Below are 21,494 nucleotides of genomic sequence, written 5' to 3'. Positions count from 1 at the left end.
TATTAGCTGTCTCCGATAAGACCTGCTCATACATTTTCTTTGATGCTCACAAGTATATCTTCCAGTTTTGTCTGTTCCTGATCCTCGTCGCCTCACCATTTTTTAGGCTCATTCAGCATTAACCTCTCCATCCCTCTCTGGGCACTTATTAGTTTCCTCTAGTAATATGGTTGTAGTACGTGTTTCTGATCCATACGTCATAACTGGGAGGACGCAATTGTTAAAGAGTTTCAGACTTTCTCTATTCATATAATCTATTAGTTGTTGCATTTCATTTGTAGATTCATTGAAGAGAACAATATCATCTGCAAATCTTATTTTGTTTAGGTATTCGTCTCATATTTTGATACCCTTTCTGTTCCATTCCAGCTTCTTGAATATTCCTCAAGGCAAGATGTAAACAGTTTTGGTGAAAAGGTATTGTCCTGTGTAATTGTTAAATTTGTATTTTGTCGGTTTTCGTATGGAGCTTGGTGGTTGCTGTCCCATCTTTGTATATATATTCCAATATTTTACAATATACCTCCTTTACTCCCTGTTTTCGAATAGCTTCTAGTTCTACTGGCATTTGTACAAGTCAAAAGTCTTTTTAATCAATGAATGCCATACACAGGGGTTTCCTATATATATATATTTTTTTCTTATGTGGATGAGTGTGTGGATGTGGTCTATTGTTGAGAATCCACTATGCAAGCCTCCCTGTTCTCTAGGCTGGTTAAAACACAGACTGTCAGAAATGCAAGTTGTAATGACTTTTGTGAAAAGTTTATAAGTAACTGAAAGGAGGTTTATGGGTCGTCAGTTTTTTTTAGATCCTTTCTATCCCCTTTTTAACGTATAATAATGATTGTTGCATTTTCCAGGCTTTCGGAGTTTTTCCGTTGAGAAAACATTTGTTAAAAAGATTGGCTAGTTTCACTGTAGCAATTTCTCCTGCATCTCTTATAAGGTCTATACTATTTTTGTTTTCATCTGTTTTCCCTGTCTTCATGCCTTTAAGTATTCTTTTTATTTCTTCTGTTGAGATGCTAAGTACGTCTCTAGTTTCCGCGTTCCCTCCTATCTATGGCTTTTCATTTGAGTTCTATAGATCCTTGCAAAAGTCTTCCACTACTCTTATAATTTCATTCTTATTATGTGTCACTTCTCCATCTAGTTTCTTTATTGCATACATTTGATTTCTCCCTATTCTGAGTCTCCTTTTAGCTGAGATCACTGTTTTATTATTTGAGTATTGAATTTCCGTACATCTCTCTTCTTTTATTTACAGTCTTGTTAGTTCAGCTAACTCTATTGTCCCTGTTTGACGATACTTTCATAACCTACGCATTTGCATAAGCTCTTTTGTTTCTACCGAGAGCCTGCTGGAGCTTTACTTGACGTTCTTACTGCCTACTTTAAGTGCAGCTTCCTTTATATGTCATTGAACTGTTTGTTTATTTGATCAATGTTGAGATCTTCGTCGCTGAGACGTGAATATCTGTTTTGATGTTAAGGTTATATTCTGTTGCTCTGGTCTTCAAGTTTGCTGTTTTTGCCTTTTTGAAATTTGTTCCCTCTCATTCCTAGCACCTACTCCGTGATTTCTCACTACGATTTCTCCTGGTTTTACCTATTTTTTGCATTAAAGTCTCCCGTAATTATTGTGAAACGGGTTTTTACTCTCTCGCTGGCTAAATAAATATCTTCATAGAAGCCCTCTATTTCTTCATCACTGTGAGTGCAGGTTGGAGCATAATTATGTTAATGAAGCCACTCTTTCGCTATACCATGGAATTCACATTCCATTAATGAAAGTTTCTCAAGTAATGCTATTAAGTCGGTTTCTTTTCCCATTGTCCTTATATCATATGTGCAAAGGTTCATCAACGTGGGCGGCCTGTCTTTAACCGGAGATTTTTAGCACCCTTTGCTCCGGAGCGATCCTCATAGCCGCCGTAACCAGGGGATCCTTCGCCTCCGGGGAATGAGGGTCGTTGCTCTGTTTGAGCAGTCATGGTTTTTGATTGAGAGGTAGACAGCCGAGTTACCCCTCACCCACTGGCTTATGTGTGAATGTGGGGGATATATATTATCTATCTATCTATCTATCTATCTATCTATCTATATATATATATATATATATAATATATATATATAATATATATATATATATATATATGACTAACTCGATGGTCCATCGGTTAGAGCACTGGACTCCGACCCTCATGTTCCCGAGTTCATTTTCTCGCCTCGGCAGTCGTAAAAATGCCTACACTCCGACTACTGGCTCGAGCTCTTTCTCACAGCGAGGAAAACGACATATCGCCTTTAGAAGTCAAACGCAGGTGTCGTAGGGGAAGTCATCGCCATGGCGCAAGTGTTAGCGCGCCAGTCAAGTAAGGTACTAACAAAGAATCTCTCAACTGTGACTTGAGGGAGGGGAAAAAATATATATGCATATATAAGTATTATATATACATATATATATATATAATATATATACATATATATTTATAAATATATACATATATAAATATATAAATATTTATATATATATATATATATATATATATATATATATATATATATATATATATATATATATATATATATATAATACACGCAGACGAACACTCACACACACACACAAAACACACACACACACACACACACACACACACACACACACACACACACACATATATATATATATATATATATATATATATATATATATATTATATATATATATATATACATATATATGTGTGTGTGTGTGTGTGTGTGTGTGTGTGTTAATAAATGAAGATATATATATATAATTTATATAATATATATGTATTTATATATATTATATATATGTGTGTGTGTGTCTGTGCATATATATGTATATATTTATATATATATATATATATATATATAATATATATATATAATGCATATATATATGTGTATATATATAAATACAGGTATGCACACACACACACACACAACACACACACACACACACACACACACACACACACTCACACACTCACACACTCACACACACACACACACACACACACACACACACACACACACACACACACACACACACACACACACACACACACACACATGTATATATATATATGTGTGTGTGTGTGAGTTTATATAGATATGTGTGAGTGTGTATGCATACATGTCCTTATAAGCATACATATATATGTATGTATATATAAATATCTATATATTTATACATGTATATGTCCTTTTGTCTACATATGTATATATGTGTGTGTGTGTGTGTGCATGTGTGTGTGAATGTATGTATACAAACACATATATGTGTGTGTCAGAGGTCAGATCATGAAGTTTGTGGTGAATTTATAGTGTCAGTCAACGAAAAATTATCACTACTTCAGTATCTACAGACATACATGTATATGGTCAAACGAATGTGTTGGGATTAATATGTGCATACGTACATACATACATACATACATACACACATAAACACACACACACACGTATGTGTGTGATACACATCTATATTCTGCCATCCCTAGTTCTTTTTCAAAACAAACTTTTAAGCAATAATAAAGCTGGAGAAATATTTTCTTGAATGAATGAGATATATATCAGCAATTATCAATTCTTCATGCGTGGCTGTGATAGGAAATCAATATAATCTCAATCGGAGGATAAAATGTGCATTTATTGGTAGCCTAAAATTATAATCATACATAAATTATTTTCCAGGCAGTTGCACAGGTGTCTTTGACAGCGGCCGCGGTTGCGCACACTGATTCCGAACAATCTCAACCACCATTACTACCAACACTACCATCTCACCACCACCATATCAAACCACTGGAGGGCGATGGGATGGCCAGACATCTAGGTGGCGGCACCTCCTTATAGGTGACATCAGAGAGGGCCGCTACCACCGTGTATGCCCTTCCCAGGGGCTCTGTAGCTTCGGCGAGAGCCCTCGCTTCCGACGCGGGTTATGCAGCCACACTCTGTCACCTATGTTGTACCTCACTTCCCTCATGCGCCGGTCATAGGTCTCCTTCATGGCATGGCCGGCTACCTTGAGCTTGCCACGCACTCGTCGGTGCACCTCCGCCAGGTTCTCCTGCAGTGCCACTGCATAGCTAGATGTGACAGTTGGCAAGTTCACGTCGGGTGGCCGCCCTGTGGCCAAATCCACTGGTAGCCTGAGCTCACGACCAAAAATGAGTCAGGCAGGTGTGAAGCCTGTTACCTCATGCACAGCAGACCGGTAGGCCATGAGCATGGCGGGCAGCTTGACATCCCACTCCTGACACCATTTGTTACGCCGGCCGCCTCGTCTCTCTGCCACCACCACAAGGCTAGGCAGACGGCGTGCTATTCACAGGGTCGTGACACTGAACAGATCCAAGAGGCACCGAGCACCACAGCGTCCCAGAACACCACGAGGGGAAACGCCAAGTGGGAGGCAGGGCACGAAATAAACACAAAATGACAGTCTTGCCTTTATCTACACAAGTTACTTACCCGTACACTTTTCTATAGGCACAATGCAGGGGGAAACCAGCATGTCACACTACACGATACAGCTTATAACAGGGCAACACAAACTTTATCAGGTCACAAGGGCACACACGAGGTCTTCACAAGAGCAGCACCCAACTGCCTCTCTTGGCTTGTTCCTCCGCTCCTCTACTCACAGCCAGTTACGTCATGTTTGCCAGGTCCCTTCATGTTAACACATGCCCAGGTCATCCTTTTCATGTTAACACATGTTTCGCACAGAGACAAAGACCCACTGGCGTAGCAATATGTATATGGTTATATATAGCCATATACATATATATTCATATATACATACATATAAATACATATATATGTATATATTTGTTTGTTTACACACACGCACATACACACAAACAAAACACAAACACACATACACAGTATTTGTATGTGTTTGTATATGTGTACATGTGTGTGTGTGTGTGTGAGTGAGTGGTTGTATCAATTTATGTGTGTTTGTGTGGAAGTGTATATATATACATACATTTATTTATATAAATTTATATATTAATACATACATTTATAACACACACACACACACACACATAAATATATACTGTAATGTGTGTATGTATATATATACATATATATATATACATATATATATATATATATATATATATATATATATACATATATATATATTATATATATATATATATATATATATATATATATATATATATACAGTAGCAGTTATCTTATTTGTTTTGAGAGCATTTCTTACATATTTGCAAACGAAAAAAAAATATTTTTTTCGATTTTTTTTCGAAGTATTCATCCTTTAGACGAGAAACAACAATATAGATTCCACTTTTCCTTCATCTCAATAGAATTTTTTTCTTAATGCGGCTGTTGCATATATTACATTTATACGCTTATATATTCATACGCATAACAATTCACACACACACACACATATATATTATGCATAGAGAAATAATCAACATCTATGATTGTATATATCTATAAGTTCATATATATATATATATACATATATATATACATACATATATATTTCACACACACACACATACATATATATAGAACGTGTGTGTGTATAGATATATACAAATAAGTAATCATGTGTGTGTGTATACATATGTAAAACAATTCTTATATATATGAGATTTCATATATCTATAGGTTTATACCTATATTTAATCCAATCAGGTAAACCGTTGCCTGACTGGTAACGGTTATTTGGCAATGCCAAATAACTTCTTAATAAGACGAATTATGAAAGGCCTAATGCCTGAAGTTAATCGAATGGCTATGTAATGATATATATATATATATATATATATATATATATATATATATATATATATATATATATATATATATATATATATATATATATACATATTCACGTATCTATATATATGTACATATATATACATATATATACATATATACATATATGTGTATATATTTTCTCATACGTGTATATATGTAAGTATAACGAAATATATATACATATATACATATATACTCTATACATACCGTTTATGTGGAGGACACACAATATATATATACACACGTAGGGCTATATATATATGTGTATATATACATTTCTATGTGTAGGTAGGCATGTTTGTATTACATATTGGTTTCTTTGACATCAGTTCCAAGACTAGATTCCCTTCAATAACTTACTAAAATTAATTTGTGACTTTTGATCTTATATGTCACTTAAATGTTAATATGAGAGAATGACTCTTTGTCGACAACGGATTTATTTGATTCCATTTATGTCTTCCATTCACGTCTGTAAAGGTTTACACAAATCTATTATATTTTTACCGTTCTTTACTTCACTTTCTCTGAATCATACAAAAATAAACGAATTTATTTGTCAAAAAACTGAGGAAGCACATCCATGCGATCTGGTGCTTTCAGGTGCGTGAACATTTCCTAGTCGAAGGCCACGCCCTGCACAGGAGCCGTATATAAAGGGTTTCCATTAACGACAGTCAGCAGACACGTCGTCCTCAGTGAGCTAAGAAGAGGTCCAACCATGAAAAAAACATGAGAAAACGAAGAACTTATCATTATTTATTGTACATATTCCTATATAGAAACATGTATATATATACTGTATATAAATATACATATATATATATATATATATATATATATATATATATATATATATATATATATACATATATAGTTACTATACAGGTCATATGTTATTGCACCATTTTCGTTCTTATGAATTATAAATTGATTAGTGACAATAAGTATCACTGAAATAATTGATCTATAAGAGTTTGATTAATGATTTCAGGCAATCGTATTGGTGTGTTTGCTAGTGGCATTGATAACACACGCCGATCCCGAACCACACAAGAATCACCACTACCCTTACTACTACTATTATTCTCACCACCACAATGTCAAGTCACTGGAGGGCGATGGAGTGTCCAGGCATCCAGGGTGTGGCACCTCCTTCGTGGCACCTCAAGTTCACGGCCTCACTAAACGCTCAGCTGACCCAACCCCGGAATCTAACCCTGAACCAGCAGCTGACCCTGATTCCGCCAATACTTATAGTTACCAGGTAGTCCACCATGGCCATCCCCACTATGGATACAACCACGGCTATCGCTACCCTTATAGTAGCAATCGCTACAACCACTACTATGGTTATCCACATTAATACTACAGTCACAACAAGAGATCAGTCGAATCTGAACCCGAGCCTGAACCTCATTACAGCTATCACGAACGCCCTCACTATTACAATAGATATTATCACGTTTACCCCAACTACTATCCTTACTACGCCGGTTACCGTTACCACTACAGGGAATAAGTGAGAACTTTGTGGCGATGGTCCTTTACCAGATGCCTGATAGTATGGTTTGCTCACGCCGGTTTTTCAGGCACTGGTAGTCATAAAACTAAGGGAGTGTCTTTGAATGTCGGAGTAGCTGTGCATTGTGTAAAGGATAAAATTCATGATAATTTAATGGAGAATATGTTGACAGTCCTCTAACTTTTCGTATCGAAGATAACACACACTTAGGATTGTTCTCGTTCAGAGAAAATTATATGCACGTGCTTTCTTGTTCCTTCCTTCGTTGTTTATCTACACATGTATAAATATATCTCTGTACATATATACATATATATATATATATATATATATATATATATATATATATATATATATATATATATATATATATATGTATATATATACACATACGTACATCCGTAAAAATAAACTTGTTTTTCTATTTCTACCTTTTCTACTTCATTAATATATGGTATTAGCAAACAATGCGCATGTCTATCTACAAATCTACATGTATCTACCTGCATACCTACATTTGAATATATATGTATGAATATAAACAGTAAACGCGTGTGTACTTTTTTTTTTTTCAAAGTATACCACTTTTCCATTATTTGAATATGATTTTTATCTTAATGTGTCTATAATGTATATTACATATATACAGTACATTTATATATTCATACGCATAACAATTCACACACACACATATATATATTCTTAAAAATGCATAAATAATTCATATATATATGATTGTGTGTGTGTGGATATATACACATGTCTATATATGTATAAATATACTTATAAATATGTAATATAATTCATATATATATATACATTCACACACAATATATATATATATACATTCACACATATACATTCACACATATATATACAAATACATGCTTACATATATATGTATATGTATATACACATATAAGGATGTATGTACATATATGAATATACATACATACTTAAATTTACATATTCATATATATATATATAATCATATAGTATGTGTGTATACATATACATATATAAATAAACATACATCTATTCATATATATATATATATATATATATATATATATATATATATATATATCCATATACATATATGTACGCATATAAATACATATGTGTGTATATATGTATATGCAAATATATATGTATATATCTTGTTTGTGTGTGTGTGCAGATACACACAGACTATAATTATACATATATATATACTGTATATATACAGTATGTGAATATATAATACAGTATATATACTGTATATATATATTACATGCGGATGACATAATATGTATATGTATATGTGTGTGTGTGCAGAGTGAATATACATATATATTTACATATGTACATATATATACATATTTTATCTTATATCTTTCTAAAACAAATTTGTGACCTTTGTCTAAAACGGATTTATTTAAATCCTTTTATGTCATTTATTAACGGCTGTAAAGGTTTACACAAAAATATATTATTCCAGTAGTTCTTTACTTCACACACTTCCTTTGAATAATACAAAAGTCAACGAATTAATTATACAAAGACTGAGGAAGTACATCCATGCGATCTGGTGCTTTGGGTGCATGAACATTTCCTTGTCGAAGGCCACTCCCCGCACAACAGCCGTATATAAAGGGGCTTCCATTAACGGCAGTCAGCAGACACAACTTCCTCAGTGAGCCAAGAAGAGGTCCAACCATGAAGCTTGTGGTAAGTCGATATACCTGTGAGAGAAAGAATTTATTAATAATTATTGTACATACACTTGCATATATTCCTTTATAGAAACACACACACACACACATATATATGTGTATGTATATATACCTAACATGCATGTTATATTTTATTGTGGCACTTTCCTTCTTATCAAATATAAATTGATTAGTGACAATAGGTATGCATCACTGAAATAATTGCTCTATAAAAGTTTCATTAATGATTTATGAAATCATGGATGAGTCAGAGAACGATAATCATCACTTACTCAAATTTCGAAAAAGAAAAGCAATATTTTATTGGAAAATAATATCTCATTTTTATTAACAGTTCAAATGATAATACATTGACTATCTTCCAGGCAATCACGCTGGTGTGTTTGGCAGCGGCCGTGGTAACGCACGCCGATCCCGAACCACACAAGTATCACCACTACCCTTACTACTACTACTATTCTCACCGACACAATGTCAAGTCACTGGAAGGCGATGGAGTTGCCAGGCATCCAGGTGGCGGCACCTCCTTCGTGGCTCCTCAAGTTCACGGCCTCACTAAACGCTCAGCTGACCCTATGCCGGAATCTAACCCTGAACCAGCAGCTGACCCTGATTCCGCCAATACTTATAGTTACCAAGTAGTTCACCATGGCCATCCCCACTATGGATACTACGATGGCTATCGCTACCCTTTCAACAGCTATCGCTACAACCACTACTATGGTTATCCTCACAGATACCACAGCCACCACAAGAGATCAGTCGAATCTGAACCCGAACCTGAACCTCATTACACCTATCACGGACGTCCTCACTACTATAACCGATATTATCACGGTTACCCCAAACTACTATCCTTACTACGCCGGTTACCGTTACCACTACAGAGGATAAGGACGAGCTCAGATATGGACTGCGACAGCTTTGTGGCGATGGTCCTTTACCAGATGTCTGATAGTCCGGTTTGCTCACGCCGGTTTTTCACGCACAGGTAGTCATACAACTGAAGAAGTGTCTCTGAATGTCGGAATAGCTGTGCATTGTGTAAAGAATAAAATTCATGATAATTAAATGGAGAATATGTTTACAATCCTCTAACTTCTCTTATCGAAGATAACGCACACTTAGGATTGCTCTCGTTCAGAGAAAATTCATATTCACGTGCTTTCTTGTTACTTCGTTGTTTTATCTACACATGTATAAATATATATTATGTACATATATATGTGAATACACACACATACACACATACGCACACATACATACATATACATAGAATCATATATGAATATACACATGTGTGCATATATATGAATGTATATATACACACATGTGTGTATGTATGTATATATGTATGTGTATATAAAAACAGAAAGAGTAACACGATAAGCAAGTGTATGTATACGAAAAAACGTGGTTATTTACATATTACATGTATATATTCATATATTCATACGCATAACACCCCCACACACACGCACACACATATATGTATACTTATATAATTATCATTTATATGTGTGTGATTGTAGATATTTATATGATATTATACTCATGTGTGTGTGTGTATGCGTGTGCATGAATGGTTATGTGTACTAATATATAGATGAGTCCATGCTGTATATGTAACAGTTGCATAGAAAGAACGCCCAATCAGGGAAAGGTGGTAAGGGCTTATAACGTCTCAGTAACAGACTGAGGGAGGACTAAATGCTGTGGAATGAATGCCTGTGATATAATGTATATATATACATTTATAAGTATATACATTTATATACATATTAATATATAATCATATACATATATATACTTGTATACGTATATATATACGTATTATTATGTATATATACACACACACATATATATATATATATATATATATATATATATATATATATATATATTATATTTATATGTATATATGTGTATATGTATATATTTACACATATGTCTGTGTGTATGCATGTGTACAAAAACAAAGAATACACACATGCACACTTTCACACTCACACACACACAGGACACACATGCAGGGCCACATACTTATATATATGTATGTATATACATATATATATATATATTATATATACATTATATATATCATATATATACATTATATATATGCATATGTATGTGTATATATGTATATACATATATACATATATATACATATATGTATGTATGTATGTATGTATGTATATATATGTATTATATATTTGTTTATTTTACATCAGTTCCAAGACTAGATTCCCTTCAATCAATTACGGAAAGGAAACTGTAACCGATAACCTCATATGGACGTCTCGTTTATATTTCACTTAAATCCTAATAAGAGAGGACGACTTATTGTCTAAATATATTTATTTCAATGCCTTTTCGTCTTTGATACACGGTTCTCATGGTTTCGACAAAAAATATATTCCAATCGTTCTTCAATCGTGTCCTTCCTTTATATCATAGAAAAAAGTGAATTATTCAAAGACTGAAGTAGACATTCATGCGATCTGGTGCTTTCGGGTACGTGAACATTTCCTAGTCGAAGGCCACGCCCCGCACAGGAGCCCTAAGCAGACACAACATCCTCAGTGAGCCAAGAAGAGGTCCAACCATGAAATTTGTGGTAAGTCGACATACCTATGAGATAATTAAGAATTTTTCTTCCATTTATTGTATATACACTTGTATCTCTCCCTTAATGAAAACCGAACACACACGTTTGTGTGTATATATATATATGTATATATATGCAATAGTATATATATACTCGTGTGTATATATATATTTGCACATACATATATATATAAACTCACACATATATTATATGTGTATATATATATATTTATATATATATATATATATATATATATATATATATATATGTATTTACTTATATTCATATACATATTTATATATCTACTTACATGTATAAATGTATATTTACATTTAATTTTATTGTATCATTTTTGATCCTATCAAATATTAATTGATTAGCGCCTATGAATATGTATTACTGATATAAGTTGTCTATAAGTGATTAATGATTGATAAAATCGTGGATAATTCACAGAACAGCAATCATCATTTATTCTTCGAAAACATTTTCCCCTTTTCTTCAAGCAGTTCAAATAATGATATAATGACTATATTTCAGGCAATCACGCTGGTGTGTTTGGCAGTGGCCGAGGTAACACACGCCGATCCCGAACCACACAAGTACCACCCATACTCATACCACCACTACCCTAGCTACCACTATTATCCTCACAACCTTCATGTCAAACCACTGGAGGGCGATGGAGTGGCCACACATCCAGGTGGCGGCACCTCCTTCTTGGCTACTCAAGTTCACGGCTTCACTAAACACTCCGCTGACCCCATGCCGGAATCTAACCCTGAACCAGAAGCTGACCCTAATTCCGACAATACTTATAGTTACCAGGTAGTCCACCATGGCCACCCCCACTATGGGTACCACAATGGCTATCGCTACCCTTACAATGCCTATCGCTACAACCACTACTATGGTTATCCTCACAGATACCACAACCACCACAAGAGATCAGTCGAATCTGAACCCGAACTTGAACCTCGTTACACCTATCACGGACGCCCTCATTACTATAACATACTATCACGGCTATCCCCACTACTATCCTTACTACGCCGGTTACCAATATCGCTACAGGGGGTAAGGGAGAGGTCAGGCATGGATTGCAGCAGGCCTTGTGTGATGGTCCTTTACCATATGTCTGATAGTCTGGTTTGCTCACGCCATTTTTTCAGGCACAACCAGTATGGTTATCACTGTTGAAACAGGAAATTGATTATTAAAACAATAAAGAATATATTCAATATTGGGAAATTGCCTCACCCTTTCATAGCATTTTAGGTTATTGTGGACAGTAAATTAAATTATTATCATTATTAATATTATTATAAAGTTTGAAATTTTATATCTAAATACCACTGCTATAAGTAGGAAAACATACTTATTGACGTATATCCATAAAAAAAAACATTTAATTGTCACACAAAATGGAAATTTTTTGTAACAAGGACGATCAACTCTGATTCCTAAGTAAATATTCATGTCATGCAATGTCTTTGATGATAATCATGAGGTTTCATCACATTTCCTAGACATTATAAATTCATGATATATAAGATATTTACATGTACTATTCACACACACACACACACACATTTACATATATACACAGCTTCATGTGTGTTAGCATACATATGTATAAATTATGAATGTATATACATACATAGACACACATGTAAATAATACAGTATAGATAAATATAAACACGTACATATGCATATACATACATATGAATATATAAAATTGTATACGCATACGCGCGCGTGTGTGTGTGCATATATATGTACATACATATACAAATTAAATATATAAGCATAAAATATATATATATGTATAAACACACCACACACACTTACACACACCACACACTCGCACACAAACTAACATACACGCAGACGCACATGCACACACACACATACATACATATATATTAAATATGTGTATATATATGTATATATATATGTATGTTTGAATATATATATACATATGTATATAGTTATATATAGCCATATACATATATATATTCATATATATACATATAAATACATATATATGTATATATTTGTTTGTTTACACACACACACACACACAAACAAACAAACACACATACACACAGTATGTATGTGTTTGTATATGTGTACATGTGTGTATGAGTGAGTGGTTGTATCAATTTATGTGTTTGTGTGGAAGTATATATATATATATATATATATATATATATATATATATATATATATATAAATATATATATATATATATATATATATATAATATATATATATATATATATATATATATATATATATATATATATAAGCAGTTATCTTATTGTTTGAGAGCATCTCTTACATATTTGCAAAGGAAAAAAAAAAATCAATTTTTTTCGAAGGATTCATCCTTTAGACGAGAAACCAACAATATAGATTCCACTTTCCTTCATCTCAATAGATCTTTTTTTTTCTTAATGCGGCTGTTACATATATTACATATATACACTTATATATTCATACGCATAACAATTCACATACACACATATATATTATGCATAGAGATATAATTAACATTTATGATTGTATATATCTATAAGTTCATATATATATACATACATACATATATATAATATATATATATATATATATATATATATTTATACATATATATTTCACACACACACACACACACACACACATATATATATATATATATATATATATATATATATACATATAATATATATATATATATATATATATATATATATATAACGTGTGTGTGTGTATAGATATATACAAATATGTATTCATGTGTGTGTGTATACATATGTAAAACAATTCTTATATATATGAGATTTCATATATCTATAGGTTTATAAACTATATTCAGTCCAATCAGGTAAACAGTTGCCTGATTGGTGACGGTTCTTTGGCAATGCCAAATAACTTCATAATAAGACGAATTGAGAAAGGCCTAATGCCTGAAGTTAATCGAATGGCTATGTAATGATATATATACATATAAATATAAATATAAATATATATATATATATATATATATATATATATATATATATATATATATATATACATATTCACGTATTTATATATATGTACATATATATACCTAAATATACATATTCATATGTATACTTATATATGTGTATATATATAACTATATGTACACATATATACTGATATACATATATATATATATGTGTATATATTTCCTCATACGTGTGTATATGTAAGTATAACGAAGTATATATACGTATATACATATATACTCTATACATACCGTTTATGCGGAGGACACACACAATATATATACATATACACGTAGGGCTATATATATGTGTATATATACATTTCTATGTGTAGGTAGGCATGTATGTATTACACATTGGTTTCTTTGACATCAGTTCCAAGACTAGATTCCCTTCAATAACTTACTAAAATTAATTTGTGACTTTTCATCTTATATGGCACTTAAATGTTAATATGAGAGAATGACTCATTGTCGAAAACAGATTTATTTGATTCCATTTACGTCTTGCATTCACGTCTGTAAAGGTTTACTTCACTTTCTCTGAGTCATACAAAAAATACAAAAAAACAAAAATCAACGAATTTATTTCTCAAAAACTGAGGAAATACATCCATGCGATCTGGTACTTTCGGGTGCGTGAACATTTACTAGTCGAAGGCCACGCCCTGCACAGGAGCCGTATATAAAGGGTTTCCATTAACGACAGCCAGCAGACACGTCGTCCTCAGTGAGCTAAGAAAAGGTCCAACCATGGAGTTTATGGTGAGAAAACGAAGAACTTATCAACATTTATTGTACATATTCCTACATAGAAAACAGATATACATATATACTGTATATAAATATACATATATATACATATATAGTTACTATACAGGTCATATGTTATTGTACCATTTTCGTTCTTATGAATTATAAATTGATTAGTGACAATAAGTATCACTGAAATAATTGATCTATAAGAGTTTGATAATGATTTCAGGCAATCATATTGGTGTGTTGCTAGTGGCATTGATAACACACGCCGATACCGAACCACACAAGAATCACCACTACCCTTACTACTACTATTATTCTCAACGCCACAGTGTCAAGTCACCGGAGGGCGATGGAGTGTCCAGGCATCCAGGGTGTGGCACCTCCTTCGTGGCACCTCAAGTTCACGGCCTCACCAAACGCTCAGCTGACCCCATGCCCGAATCTAACCCTGAACCAGCAGCTGACCCTGATTCCCCCAATACTTATAGTTACCAGGTAGTCCACCATGGACACCCTCACTATGCATACAACCATGGATATCGCTACCCTTACAATACCTATCGCTACAACCATTACTATGGTTATCTTCACAGATACCACAGCCACCACAAAAGATCAGTCGAATCTAAAACCCGAACCTGAACCTTATTACACCTATCATGAACGCCCTCACTTCTATAACAGATATTATTATCACAGTTACACCAACTACTATCCTTACTACCCCGGCTACCGTTACCGCTACACAGGATAAGGACGGAGGCAGGTATGGCCTGCGACAGGCCTTGTGGCGATGGTCCTTTACCACATGTCTGATTGTCCGGTTTGCTCACGGCGGTTTTTCAGACACTGGTAGTAAGTGGATCACTCATTGTGTACAAAATAAAATTTGTAAAATTTAAGGAACAATATTTTTACAATCCTTTAACTTTTCTTCTCCTCGAAGATAATGCACACTCAGGATTTCTCTGGATCAGAGAAGAGGTATTTTCATGTGCTTCCTTGTTCTTTCCTTCGTTGTTTTACTTGCACGTTTGTAAATATCTTTGTACATATAAATGAATTCACCCACACACACACACACACACACACACACACACACACACACACACACACATATATATATATATATATATATATATATATATATATATATATATATATATATTATACATAATATATATGATGTATGTGTGTATATATATATCAGTGTACATATCCATCTATATATGAATATATATATGATATATATGAATATATATATATACGAATATACATATATATGAAAAATATATACATATATATGTATATGTATATATATAATACGAAAAAAACTTTTTCGATTTTTTTTCGAAGGATTCCTCTTTAGACGCCGCAATCTAACCCCGAACCAGCAGCTGACCCTAATTCCGCCAATACTTATAGTTACCAGGTAGTCCACCATGGCCATCCCCACTATGGATACAACCACGGCTATCGCTCCCTTACAGTAGCAATCGCTACAACCACTACTATGGTTATCCACATTAATACTACAGTCACAACAAGAGATCAGTCGAATCTGAACCCGAGCCTGAACCTCATTACAGCTGTCACGAACGCCCTCACTATTACAATAGATATTATCACGTTTACCCCAACTACTATCCTTACTACGCCGGTTACCGTTACCACTACAGAGGATAAGGACGAGCTCAGATATGGACTGCGACAGCTTTGTGGCGATGGTCCTTTACCAGATGTCTGATATTCATACGCATAACAATTCACACATATATATATATCTTAAAACTGCATAAATAATTCATATATATATGATTGTGTGTGTGTGGATATATACACATGTGTATATGTGTATAAATATGTAATATAATTCATATATATACATTCACACATATATATACATTCACACATATATATACAAATACATGCATACATATATATGTATATGTATATACATATATGAATGTATATACATATATAAATAAACATACATCTATTCATATATAATATATATATATATATATATATATATATATCCATATACATATATGTATGTATATAAATACATATGTGTATATATGTATATGCAAATATATATGTATATATGTTTGTGTGTGTGTGTGTGCAGATACACACAGACTATAATTATATATATATATATATATATATATATATATATATATATATATATATACATATATACATACTGTTTATATACAGTATGTGTATATATAATACAGTATAAAACAAATTTGTGACCTTTGTCTAAAACGGATTTATTTAAATCCATTTACGTCATTTATTAACAGCTCTAAAGGTTTACATAAAAAATTATTTTATTCCAGTAGTTCTTTACTTCACACACTTCCTTTGAATAATACAAAAATCAACGAATTAATTATACAAAGACTGAGGAAGTACATCCATGCGATCTGGTGCTTTCGGGTGCATGAACATTTCCTCGTCGAAGGCCACTCCCCCGCACAACAGCTGTATATAAAGGGGCTTCCATTAACGGCAGTCAGCAGACACAACTTCCTCAGTGAGCCAAGAAGAGGTCCAACCATGAAGCTTGTGGTGAGTCGATATACCTGTGAGAGAAAGAATTTATCAATAATTATTGTACATACACTTGCATATATTACTTTATAGAAACACACACACACATATATATGTATGTATGTATATGTATATATACCTAATATGCATGTAATTTTTATTGTGGCACTTTCCTTATCAAATATAAATTGATTAGTGACAATAGATATGCATCACTGAAATAATTGCTCTATAAAAGTTTCATTAATGATTTATAAAATCATGGATGAGTCAGAGAACAATAATATCACTTACTCAAATTTCGAAAAAGAAAAACAATATTTTATTGGAAAACAATATTTCATTTTTTCTAACAGTTCAAATGATAATACATTGACTATCTTCCAGGCAATCACGCTGGTGTGTTTGGCAACGGCCGTGGTAAACGCACGCCGATCCCGAACCACACAAGTATCACACTACCCATACTACTACTACTATTCTCACCGACACAATGTCAAGTCACTGGAAGGCGATGGAGTTGCCAGGCATCCGGGGTGGCGGGCACCTCCTTCGTGGCTCCTCAAGTTCACGGCCTCACTAAACGCTCAGCTGACCCTATGCCGGAATCTAACCCTGAACCAGCAGCTGACCCTGATTCCGCCAATACTTATAGTTACCAAGTAGTTCACCATGGCCATCCCCACTATGGATACTACAAGGCTATCGCTACCTTACAACAGCTATCGCTACAACCACTACTATGGTTATCCTCACAGATACCACAGCCACCACAAGAGATCAGTCGAATCTGAACCCGAACCTGAACCTCATTACACCTATCACGGACGTCCTCACTACTATAACAGATATTATCACGGTACCCCAATTACTATCCTTACTACGCCGGTTACCGTTACCACTACAGAGGATAAGGACGAGCTCAGATATGGACTGCGACAGCTTTGTGGCGATGGTCCTTTACAGATGTCTGATAGTCCGGTTTGCTCACGCCGGTTTTTCAGGCACTGGTAGTCATACAACTGAAGAAGTGTCTCTGAATGTCGGAATAGCTGTGCATTGTGTAAAAAATAAAATTCATGATAATTTAATGGAGAATATGTTTACAATCCTCTAACTCTTCTTATCGAAGAAAAACGCACACTTAGGATTGCTCTCGTTCAGAGAAAATTATATGCACGTGCTTTCTTGTTCCTTCGCTGTTTTAACTACACATGCATAAATAATATATCTGTACATATATATATGAATACACCACGTACACATACACACACATACATACATATACAATATGAATATATGAATATACATATGTATGCATATATATGAATGTATATATACACATGTGTGTATGTATGTGTAATAAAAACAGAAAGAGTAACACGATAAGCATGTGTATGCATACGAAAAAATGTGGTTATTTTACATATCACATGTATATATTCATATATTCATACGCATAACATCCCCCACACACACACATATATATGTATACTTATATAATTATCCTTTATATGTGTGTGTGATTGTAGATATTTATATGATATTATACTCATGTGTGGTAGTGTGTGCATGAATGGTTATGTGTACTAATATATAGATGAGTCCATGCTGTACATGTAACAGTTGCTTAGAAAGAACGCCCAATCAGGAAAGGTGGTGAGGGCTTATAACGTCTCAGTAACAGACTGAGGGAGGACTAAATGCTGTGGAATGAATGCCTGTGATATATTGTATATATATATACATTTATAAGTATATACATTTACATACATATTAATATATAATCATATTCATATATAATATATATATATATTATATATATATAATATATATATATATGTGTGTGTGTGTGTGTGTGGTGTGTGTGTGTGTGGGGTGTGTGTGTGTGGGGTAACTAAATAACATATTCGTATATATATACTTATAGATATACTTATTACGCTCTTACATATATATATATAAAATATATATATTTTATATATATATATATATATATATATATATATATAAAATTTGCATACATATATATGTATACATATATATGTATATAAGCATATATATACATATATACTGTATACGTATGTATATATACATATTATTATGTATATATACAGACACATATATATATTATAATTATATGTATATGTGTATATGTATATATATACACATATGTATGTTTGTATGCGTGTGTACAAAAACAAAGAATACACACACGCACACTCTCACACTCACACATATAGGACACGCATGCAGGGCCACATACTATATATATATGTATATATATACATATATATATATATATATATATATATATATATGTATATATATATATATATATACATTATATATATTTATATGTATGTGTATATTTGTATATATAAATATATATTTATACATATATACACATTTTATATATGTATATATATGTATGTATGTATATATACATGTATGTATTATATATTTTTATTTACATCAGTTCCAAGACTAGATTCCCTTCAATCTTTTACTGAAAGGAAACTGTAACCGATAACCTCATATGGACGTTTCGTTTATATTTCACTTAAATCTTAGTAATAGAGGACGACTCATTTTCTAAAAGGATTTATTTCAATGCCTTTTTGTCTTTGATACACGGCTCTCATGGTTTCGACAGAAAAAATATATTCCAATCGTTCTTCAGTTGTTTCCTTCCTTTATATCGTAGAACAAAATGAATTATTCAAAGACTGAAGTAGACATTCATGCGATCTGGTGCTTTCGGGTGTGTGAACATTTCTTAGTCGAAGGCTACGCCCCGCACAGGAGTCGTATATAAAAGGACTTCTACAAGCAGCCCTTCGATTTCTCCACCTCTTTACTTCATTATTTATGCTTATGCTTAGTCAGCAGACACAACGTCCTCAGTGAGCCAAGAAGAAGTCCAAATTTGTGGTAAGTCGACATACCTATGAGATAATTAAGATTTTTTTTTTTACATTAAGTATATTCAGTGGTATATCTCCCTTAATGAAAACCGAGCACACATGTTTGTGTGTATATATGTATGTATATATATACAATAGTATATATATATATATATATATATATATATATATATATATATATATATTCGTGTGTATATATATATTCGTGTGTATATATATATTTACACATACATATATATAAACTTACACATATATATGTGTATGCATCTTTATATTATACATATTCATATTTATATATCTACTTATATGTATAAATGTATATTTACATTTAATTTTATTGTATCATTTTTGATCCAATTAAATATTAATTGATTAGCGCCTATAAATATGTATTACTGATATAAATTGTCTATAAATGATTAATGATTGATAAAATCGTGGATAATTCACAGAACAGCAATCATCATTTATTCTTCGAAAAAACATTTTCCCCTTTTCTTCAAGCAGTTCAA

The 21,494-nt window shown here is 32.8% G+C and overlaps 3 pseudogenes; all 3 read left to right on the top strand.

The window, feature by feature from the left end:
- The first annotated feature begins 2,350 nt into the window (after positions 1-2,350).
- LOC119584695 lies at positions 2,351-7,366 on the top strand (annotated as a pseudogene).
- Positions 7,367-9,036: 1,670 nt separating this feature from the next.
- LOC119584869 lies at positions 9,037-10,141 on the top strand (annotated as a pseudogene).
- LOC119584694 overlaps positions 9,993-21,494 on the top strand; it is a 12,069-nt pseudogene continuing 567 nt past the window's right edge.

The sequence above is a fragment of the Penaeus monodon genome, chromosome 18 (genome assembly GCF_015228065.2).
Source record: "Penaeus monodon isolate SGIC_2016 chromosome 18, NSTDA_Pmon_1, whole genome shotgun sequence".
NCBI classification, from domain to species: Eukaryota; Metazoa; Arthropoda; class Malacostraca; order Decapoda; family Penaeidae; genus Penaeus; species Penaeus monodon.
Note: the sequence above shows the minus strand (reverse complement) of the source record. Positions and strands in the feature narration are given on the sequence as shown.